Genomic DNA, 9,908 nt, shown 5'->3' on the forward strand with positions numbered 1-9,908 from the left:
ACAATCTTGTCCAGAGGAAGTGTAGGGATGCCTTTGGCTGGAGTGCCGTTTCAATGGCTATCACCCACATCGTCTTGTGGAGCATACAGAGGAGGTGGTACGTGGACTCGGAGAATGGCTAGTTCAGACGCGAAAGGTGGTCTAGGGGTTTCGGAGATAGCTTCGTAGGTCATACCGGTGCCCTGCGGTCGAGATCAACCCCTACAGCGATTAAGTGGTCGCGGAGAGAACATCCTGGTAGCGTTGCTGCCGTGGCGTCGGTCTACTAGGTTGGATCCGAACCCGCGGTTGTAAAGGGGTCCCCGGTAAAGGCCGCGGCAGGCGGAGACCCTGTTGTCAGGAACATTCTGGTGCAGCTGATAGGGCCTGAAGGGTAGTGATACCCTACCTTATGGACAGGTCAGATCTGGTTGCACGTAGGCATCCGTTCTTGATGTCTTCAAAACAGTTTGGCGCGGGCTTGGGGTTGACCCTGCCCGCCTTCCGAGGACAAAGGAAGTGGTGAGGACCACTCGGGAAACTGCTTAAGCGCCAGCATGCTATAATAATGGACTCTCCAAAGCGAATAATCGATGTTCGTTGCTGCAGGCTACGCAGCTAACCTTGAGGGTGCGATGTACACTAGCCCCTCTCTGAAGCAGTGCCTTCTTGGTGGTTCCGGAGAGATGAAAGGTTTTGCGACCATGGGAATGTGGTTTAGTTGTTTGAGGAGAGAGTAGTCCTGGCTTTTACTTTTGTTGTAGAAGACTGCCTTATAACCCCACACTACCCGGACCTTCCTGTTCGGGTGTCTGTTGAGCAGATTTTCCCCCCATGGTTTAGAAGGAAAGGAAATTTCCTTGACTTCCTTGGGCATAGAGTATCTTCGTACCTGCCACACGATATACACACATATAAAATGGTCATTGGCAGACAGTGGCGTAGCCAGAAATTCGCTCTGGGAGGGGCTTTTGATGTTCAATAATACCTTTGTTTTATTTGTCACTCACTTTTCGTAAATATAAACACTCAATTTGTGCCGTAGGTTAAAAATTGCGGCGAAGTCAATTTTTTTTTTTCATCACAAAGCATTTTATGATCCACAAATATTACAGCAACTGACAGCTCTTTGACATTGACAGGTGTCACGTAACTGTCAGTTGCTGCAGAATGCAACCAATGTGCATTCGAAAAACTTCGCATTGCAACAAAAGTGCATACCATAAACAAAGCATCGCTGTTGACATTTCAGTTTGACGGATAGCGGTGCGATAACTGCAAAATTTTTGCACTTAGCGGACTTGCAGTTAAAAAGCATTGCAGTTAAAGCGTTTGCACCGAGCAAACGACTACTGTAATTCTAAGGCTACGAGACTTGGACCAAGCAAACATAATTATTGAAATGATATTCTAAATCACTGCGAATTAGTGCTAAATCTTCAAATATGATTTGTTTAATTTTTCATCGATATTATGTTTTGAACCAAGGCTTTTCTGAAAGGTTAGACCATAAACTGAAACTCTGCGAAGGAAAATTTTAGATTAATTCAAGTTTGATAATATGTCTATTCTTGGTATGCGTGACGACTCAAATAATGCAAAAATTGTCGAGAATTATTGACAATAAAAATATTGTCAATCCTGCTGTTTACCTTACTTATTATTTATAAAAGGAGATTGTGAGCGCAAAAAGCAACAGTTTCGATTCAACCACTGACCTGTACACACCGAATATAAATATAAAGTCTAGTTTAGTAGTTTGAGTGAACAAACAGCGTCGTTTGCTTCGTAAGCAAGAGAGGAACTGCACTCCGGTTAGGAGATACGTCTGTCCCGAGAGCAAATACAACATTGTAAGATGCAATACGTAATATGAAATATTGTAATAATAATTTAATAAATAAATTTGCAGTATTAAAGCTGCTTGGAGGAGAAGCTGCTATTGATGTGAGGTTTAAGTTCGTCGGTGGTTTAAGCTCTGCGACACTTCCCGCTGGAAGCCAGAGCCTATCTCAGGGCTCGCTCTAATTTCCCTCCATTCACATTAAGCTACCGTTCCTGTGATAAGACGTACGATCATCCGATCGATCTCTGTTCCTCCGACGAAACAGTACCTGAAATCGCACCTGGGTCACCATCTACCGAACTATAAGTATGCTGGACAACAGGGAAGAGACAATACTAGACATAACTCCTATTTTATTCAATATTTGCAGGACACAAAATTCAGCACGTGCTATGAACATTACCAACAAACATTTTGGCTATGCAAGAGTGGAACAACCCACTCTTAAGCAAACTTTAGCTTAAGAAACTGTTATTTAGCTAGTTATGTTACTTAGGATGACATTTCATCGCATTCTCCTTTTCACCCTCTCATATCTTGAGTTAAGTTTACATGATCTTTGAAAAATTATAAATTTCATTGTTAACTGGAACGCTCCCCAGAAAAAAGTGCGATGAAAACACCAGATCTAACCGACACATTTCCGCACTTTTATTCACAATTCCGTATACTTATGAGCGCGCTTAAGATCTGCGCAATGCGCAATAAAAAGGGAAACATTATCACGTTTGACTGAAACTAATAGGAATATAATGGGTTTGTGAAGTTTATTTTTAAACTACCTACGCGAGGCTATTCTTAATTTTTCTTACGCATACATTTCTCTCTTTTGTATTTTTCAAATCACGAGCCAACGGTGAACGTGTAAAACATTTCATGATTGTTATCTTTCATAATGGAATATTATTTTTTCTTCGCTGTTAGTAAATAACAATAAAAATGAACTACTGTAGATGTAACCCTCAGTGCAAACCCTTTAACTGCAATGCTTTTTAACTAAAAGTGCAGTTATCGTACCGCTATCCGTCGAAATAAAACGTCAACAGGAATGCAATGCTTTTCGAATGCACATTGGGTGCATTCTGAAACAACTGGCAGTTCTTTGACATCTGTCAGTTATTGCAGTTATCGAATTGCATTCAATAAGTGAAACGTAAACATGCTGCAGTTATCTAACGTCTAATGTACTTACAAGTTTACAGCCACCATTTGATAACCTTTCAATTCGGTATCGTCTGTTGTCATCGCTAAATCTAATTTACTAAAATAGAAAAAAATAAGTTAATAACATCTTAACATGTTTGTCTTTCGCTTTGTTTAGACAAGCGCTAAATATGAACTCTGTCTTTGCTCCAGTAGGTAGTGGTGGGAAGTGCACAAAATGGTCAATAAGTGCGAATCAATGAGTTTACTTTTATGAAGATCATCCTGTACGTTGTTTGCACCGAGCTGTGTGATGTGGTACTGGAAATCATCCTGCCCGGTTTCATCACTATACCGTCCAGCATCCATTATAGACTTTAGCTTTATCGCTATTTCAGCATGGAAGGAGAAATAACTGATTGATAGTCACACAAGATTACAGAGGATCCATACCTGCCCTGTTCGAGAGATAAATGCTGCCACGAAATCAGACACGTTATTCTTACCTGTTCCTGAAATGCAAACAACAGTACCGATTTTTGATGACGATGGAAATAATAGAGGTAATAAAATGTGGAGAACGAATATCGCTGGTATGAATCTGCCCCACTATTCCGAAAGCCATTATCCCAAATAGGACGTTACCCCGAGCGCCATTACCCCGAAAGCATATTTTTAGATGCGCTAATTCAAGGGCGTATCCAGAGGGGGGCAAGGGGGGCCGTTCCCCCCCCCCCCCTGGCCGCCACATTTTTTTTAATTCAAGCTGACTCAAAGATTATCAAAAATTCAAGAGTTCCAGGAAAAAATATTTAAAAAAAAAATATTCTCTAGACTCTACTAATAATTTAGGTTTTTATCCACAATTACCAAACCTTATTTTCTTGGGAATAACAGGAAATTTCGCCAAGTTCATATTTCACTTGTATTCAATACAAACATACGTCATGCTAATAGAATAATACCTGGGATTTCTTTACAAATTCTTTCAAGGACATCTCCAGAAATTCCTTTAGGCATTTATTCAAGAACTTCTCCAAAGAATTCTTTCAGAAAATCCTCTGCAATATATCTTGCAGATATCTTCAGATAGTTTTTAGGGTTTGTTCCAAGAAATGCTTTATGAATTCCTTCAGGAATTTTCCATAGCTTCCTTCAGTGATTCTAGCATGGATTGCTCCAGAGAGTTTTCCAAGAATTCCTGTATGGGTTTCACCAGGCATTCCTCCGGGAATTTTCCCCTGGGATATCTTTAGAAGATCCTTCAGTGATTGTTCCAGTGCTTTTTTCGATAATTCCTCCAGAAATTTCCAGGAGTTCCTTAAATCTTTGTACAGAACATTCTCCATCCAAAAATTCCAACAATAATTCGTCCAAAAAATATTGCAGACATGGATGCCTTCATTTTTTTTTCCTACAGAAATTCTTCCAGGAATTTGTTAAGAAAGCTTTCCTGGGATTTCCTAAGGAATTCATCATGGGATTGCTACCGGGATTCGTCCAGATTTCCCTTCAAGCATTCCTCCAAGAATTCGAGCGGGAATATCTTCTGTGTTTATTTCAGAAACAACTCCAGGAATTATTTGAAAAAATCCTCCATGGGTTCCCCCAGGAACACTTTTTAGAATTCCTTCAGAAATTCTACAAAAAATAATCCAACACTTCCTCCAGGAACTATTTAGGAATTCCCCAGGATTTCTCCTGGGGTTTCTTCAGGAACTGCTACAGGGATTCCCCAAGGCGTTCTTCCACGAACTCTTATTAGTATTCCTTCAGGATTTCTCCAAGGATTCCATCTGCAATTTCTTCAGAAATTTTTACTGGGAATTCTCGATGAATTTCTTCAGAGATTCCTCTAAGAATTATTCCAGGGATCCTCTGGGAATTGAAATGCGTATAGATATTTCTCCAGAAATTCCTACAGGAATTCTTATAGAGATTCCTCCAGGAGTATTTCTAGAGATTCCTCCGTTAATCTCTACGGGTATTCTTCTAGGATATCCCCCATTTCATTTCTCCAAGAATTTCTGCAGGACTTAACTCGGGACTTCCTTCTGTAATTCTTTCTGAAACAACTTATTTTAAACATCCTCCAAAGATTCTCCCATGAACTCTTTTTAGGGTTCCTCCAGCAATTCCTCATTGTTTTAAGGAACTTTTCTAGGAATTGATTTAGTACTTCCTCCAGGAACTGCTTAGGGATTCCCTTAGTAATTCCTCTTAAAATTTCTTCCGGGTTTCCTTCTGGAGTTTCTTCAGAAACTCTTGTAAAGCTATGTTCATTTAGAATCCGGAATGACAAAATCACGTATATCTTAGGGATGGAATAACAAACATAAAAGGTGAAGCCCTCAAAACAAAGGGTATTTATTGTATTTTCATAGAAAAATATCATTGAAATTATTTATGTTTATTTTCACACATTTTCTCACTTTTTCAGTGTTGACCTCTCTAAAAATCTGCACAACGGTGGTAAATTTTAGCAACAACCCCTTCCGCATGTTTGTTCAACAATCAGGTCATCTATGCAGTGTCCTGAGTGCCTTGACTAGTCTGACTAGGATTCCGAAGAAAAATTGCCAAACTTTTTTTTATTGCGAAATGAGGGGCAATTCAGTGAATTGAGAAAACGCGAAATTTGAGTGTTTTTTCGTTGATAAACACTACCCATCTGCACAGAGAACAGACGAACATGCTCGAACAAAATTGCTTGAAAATCTTGTGTAAAGAAAAAACAAGCTCAGTAGCGACATCGACGGTGACTTTCCCACTCAAAAACTTGTTTTGACACCATGATGGCGTTTTCTGAAGAAATATTTCACTAGCGCACCTTCAAATTTTCCTACTCAGATTCTGAGCTGTATTTGCTTAAATAACAAGATGTCTATGATTATTTCACTAACCCAGCAACAAAATTTGAGCAACCCATTGATAATTAGTTTCATTATCTTCAATAAGAAACAAGTTGAACAGGAATTCAATTATTGTTTTCCAAGTAAAACCAACGCATTGTTTAGGTGGAACTATACTAGGGTGCACACTTGGTGACACTAGCGCCAAAAGGTAAAACAACGGCAAATTTGTACCCCGATTGGAAATTTGACAGCGCCGCGTAATGGCCACATTCCCAGTTATTTCAAAACAACCGTTGCAATGCTTTACACAATAGCACTACATGAGCTTGGACGTCTGTTCTCTGTGCCATCTGTGACGATACCACTGAACGTCAACCAACTGAACGATAACCACTGAACGTCATGGCAGCTCATCAAAATAGGTAAAACCTCTACATATCCCTTGTGTGCGTTTTTGAAAAGCAGCACGCGATTCTTGAGGCTGTCATCCTTGTATGAATTGGTTCTCATCATCTTGTTGCGAAAAAAACCATGCCCAGAGTTCGAACTTCTTGCCAAATCTTCAAATTCAAAGCAGATTTATCAATGAACCCAAGCTTTTTTCTTCCGAAGACACTTCCTTGTGCCATGGTTAACAACATCTGTGCACATAACACATAATGGTTTTGACGATATTAACATTTTTCGCGACTGTCGTACCTGACCACGCTAAATTTTCAACGAGTTTGTGCAAGATTTTTTTCCTCCTCTTGTCTTCAATCTGAAATAACTTTTCACTCGTTGCAAGAAAATCGATGAAATTTTCACCATTTAAAGAGGATTAGTGTATGATCAGAGTGCTGCAAAAGAATGATGATTATGTTCATTGAGAGCGCCACTAGAAAATGTGACATGATTCCGGATTCTAAGTGAACATAGCTTTAAGGATTCCTCCCGAATTTGTTCAAGAACTCCATCTGCGATTTCTTGAGGAATTATTTCTGGTATTCCTATACGAATTCCCTAAGAGATTCATCCACGAATTTCTTCAGGAATTCCTCTAGGAATTACTCCAGGAAGTCCTTCGGGGATTCCTTCAGAAATTCTTCCAGGATTTTTTCTAGGAATACCTTCTGGATTTTTTTTCCAGAAATAACGCCAAGAAATCTTCCAGTATTCCCTCCAGGAATTGCTACAGGCATTTCTCCAGGATTTGCACTAAAATCTCCTCCAGGAACTTCTCTAGTGTTTTTCCAGGGATTTCTTCAGAAATTCCTCCGGGAATTTCCCAGGCGATATTTTCAGAAATTTCTCCCAAAGCTCCTCTAGAGATTCCTCCAGAAATTCATCCACAAATTGTTGAAGGAAGAGGAGAGATTCCTCCTAGAATTCCTTCAAGGATTCCGCCAGCAATTCTCAAAGGACAACCTCCAGCAATTCTTCCAAGATTTTATTTAGGAATTTCTCCAAGAACTATTCCAGGAAATTCTCCAGGAATCACCCCAAGAATTTCTTCAGGAATACCTCCAGCAATTTCTCTAGGAATTGATCCAGGAATTGCTCCTGGACATCCTTCAGAAGTTATGTCAACAATTTCTCCAGGATTTTTTTCCAGAAATTCTTCTGGATTTTTTTTTCAGACATTCTTCCAGTAAATTCTCCAGGAATACCCTCAGGAATTTTTCAGGGATTCCTCCAGGAAATCCTCTGAAGATTCCTCCAGGAAATCCCCCAGAAGATTATTTTTGGAAATCTTCTAGGGATTTCTTCATAAATTCTTCCAGGAAATTCATGGAGGAATACCATCAGCATTTTATTCAGGGACTCCTCCAGGAATTTCTTTACAAACTGCTTCTAGGATTCTTCCAAGGATTTCTTCAGGAATTCCTTCGAGGATTTATCCAAGAATTCCTCCAGAAATTCTGCTAGAAATTCCTCCGGGGTTTTCTCAAGGGATTTTTTTCAGAAATGGAAAAATAATAGAATAAAACTAGAAATTTTCCCAGAATTCCTCTAGAAATTCATCCAGTAATTCTTCCAAAAATTCTTCTAGAGATTCCTCCAGAAATTCCCAAAGGAATACCTCTAGGAATTTCTCCAGGATTTTATCCAGGAATTTCTCCAGGAACTTATCTAGGAATTACCCCAGGAATTTCTACATCAATTCCCCCAGGAATTTCTCTAGGAATTGCTCCTGGACATCTTGCAGAAATTATGTCAACAATTCCTCTAGGTATTTCTCCGGGAATTTCTCAAGAGATTCCATCAGGAAATTCTTTGAAGATTCCTCCAGGAAATCCTGCAGAAGTTTCTCCAAGCATTCTTCAGGGAAATCCCTTAGGGATTTCTTCAGAAATTCTTCAAGAATATTCTCCAGGAATACCTTCAAAAATTTTTCAGGGATTCCTCCAGGAATTACACCAGGAATTAATCAAGGAACACCATCACAAATTAGGGATTGCTTCAGAAATTCTTCCAGGGTTTTTTATGGGAATACCTTCAGGAATTTTTCCAGAAATTCCACCAAGAAATCTTCCAGTTTTCCCTCCAGGAATCGCTACAGATATTTCTCTAGGAATTCCGCTAAAGCTCGTCCAGGAACTTTTTCAGGGATTTTTCCAGAGATTTCTTTTGAAATCCCTCCGTGAATTTGTCAGGGGATTTTTTTTCAGAAATTTCTCCCAGAGCTTATCCATAGATTCCCCCAGAAATTCATCCAGAAGTTGTTGAAGGAATTCCTCCAGAGATTCCCTCACGGATTCCGCCAGCAATTCCCAAAGGAGAACCTCTAGCAATTCCACAGAGAACAGACGTCCAAGCTCATGTAGTGCTATTGTGTAAAGCATTGCAACGGTTGTTTTGAAATAACTGGGAATGTGGCCATTACGCGGCGCTGTCAAATTTCCAATCGGGGTACAAATTTGCCGTTGTTTTACCTTTTGGCGCTAGTGTCACCAAGTGTGCACCCTAGTATAGTTCCACCTAAACAATGCGTTGGTTTTACTTGGAAAACAATAATTGAATTCCTGTTCAACTTGTTTCTTATTGAAGATAATGAAACTAATTATCAATGGGTTGCTCAAATTTTGTTGCTGGGTTAGTGAAATAATCATAGACATCTTGTTATTTAAGCAAATACAGCTCAGAATCTGAGTAGGAAAATTTGAAGGTGCGCTAGTGAAATATTTCTTCAGAAAACGCCATCATGGTGTCAAAACAAGTTTTTGAGTGGGAAAGTCACCGTCGATGTCGCTACTGAGCTTGTTTTTTCTTTACACAAGATTTTCAAGCAATTTTGTTCGAGCATGTTCGTCTGTTCTCTGTGGCAATTCCTCCAAGATTTTATCCAGGAATATCTCCAAGAACTATTCCAGAAAATTCTTCAGTAATTACCCCAAGAATTTCATCAGGAATTCCTCCAGAAATTTCTCTAGGAATTGATCCAGGAATTGCTCCTGGACATCCTTCAGAAATTATGTCAACAATTTCTCCAGGAATTTTTCCAGAAATTCTTCTGGAGATTTTCTCAGAAATTCTTCCAGGACATTCTCCAGGAATACCCTCAGGAATATTTCAGGGTTTCCTCCAGGAAATCCTCCACAGGATTCTGCCTGGAAATCCTCTAGGGATTTCTTCATAAACTCTTCCAGGAAATTCCTGGAGGAATACCATCAGTAATTCTTCAGGGACTCCCCCAGGGACTTCTTTACTAACTGCTTCTAGGATTCCTCCAGAGATTCCTTCAGGCATTCTTTCAAAGATTTATCCTAGAATTCCTTCAGAAATTCCGCTTGAATTTCCTCCAGGGTTTCAGAAACAGAAAAATAATAGAATAGAAATAGAATTCACCCAGAATTTCTCTAGAAATTCATCCAGTAATTCTTCCGAGAATTTCTCTTAGAGATTCCTCCAGAAATTCCCAAAGAAATTCCTCTAGTGATTCCTCTAGGTATTCTTCCAGGATTTTATCCAGGAATTTCTCCAGGAATAACCCCAGTAATTTCATCAGGAACTACCCCAGGAATTGCTCCTGGACATCTTTCAGAAATTATGTCAGCAATGCCTCAAGGTATTTTTCTAGGAATTTCTCCCGAGATTTTATCAGG

At 39.5% G+C, this 9,908-nt stretch overlaps 1 long non-coding RNA gene across 1 annotated transcript; it reads left to right on the top strand.

The window, feature by feature from the left end:
* Positions 1 to 490: 490 nt before the first annotated feature.
* On the top strand, positions 491 to 3,610 carry LOC115257282 (uncharacterized). Its single transcript, XR_003893058.2, has 3 exons — positions 491 to 1,832; positions 1,892 to 2,131; positions 2,196 to 3,610. It is a non-coding gene; the product is annotated as an uncharacterized LOC115257282 (long non-coding RNA).
* The last annotated feature ends 6,298 nt before the right edge of the window (positions 3,611 to 9,908 follow it).

The sequence above is a fragment of the Aedes albopictus genome, chromosome 1, assembly GCF_035046485.1.
Source record: "Aedes albopictus strain Foshan chromosome 1, AalbF5, whole genome shotgun sequence".
NCBI classification, from domain to species: Eukaryota; Metazoa; Arthropoda; class Insecta; order Diptera; family Culicidae; genus Aedes; species Aedes albopictus.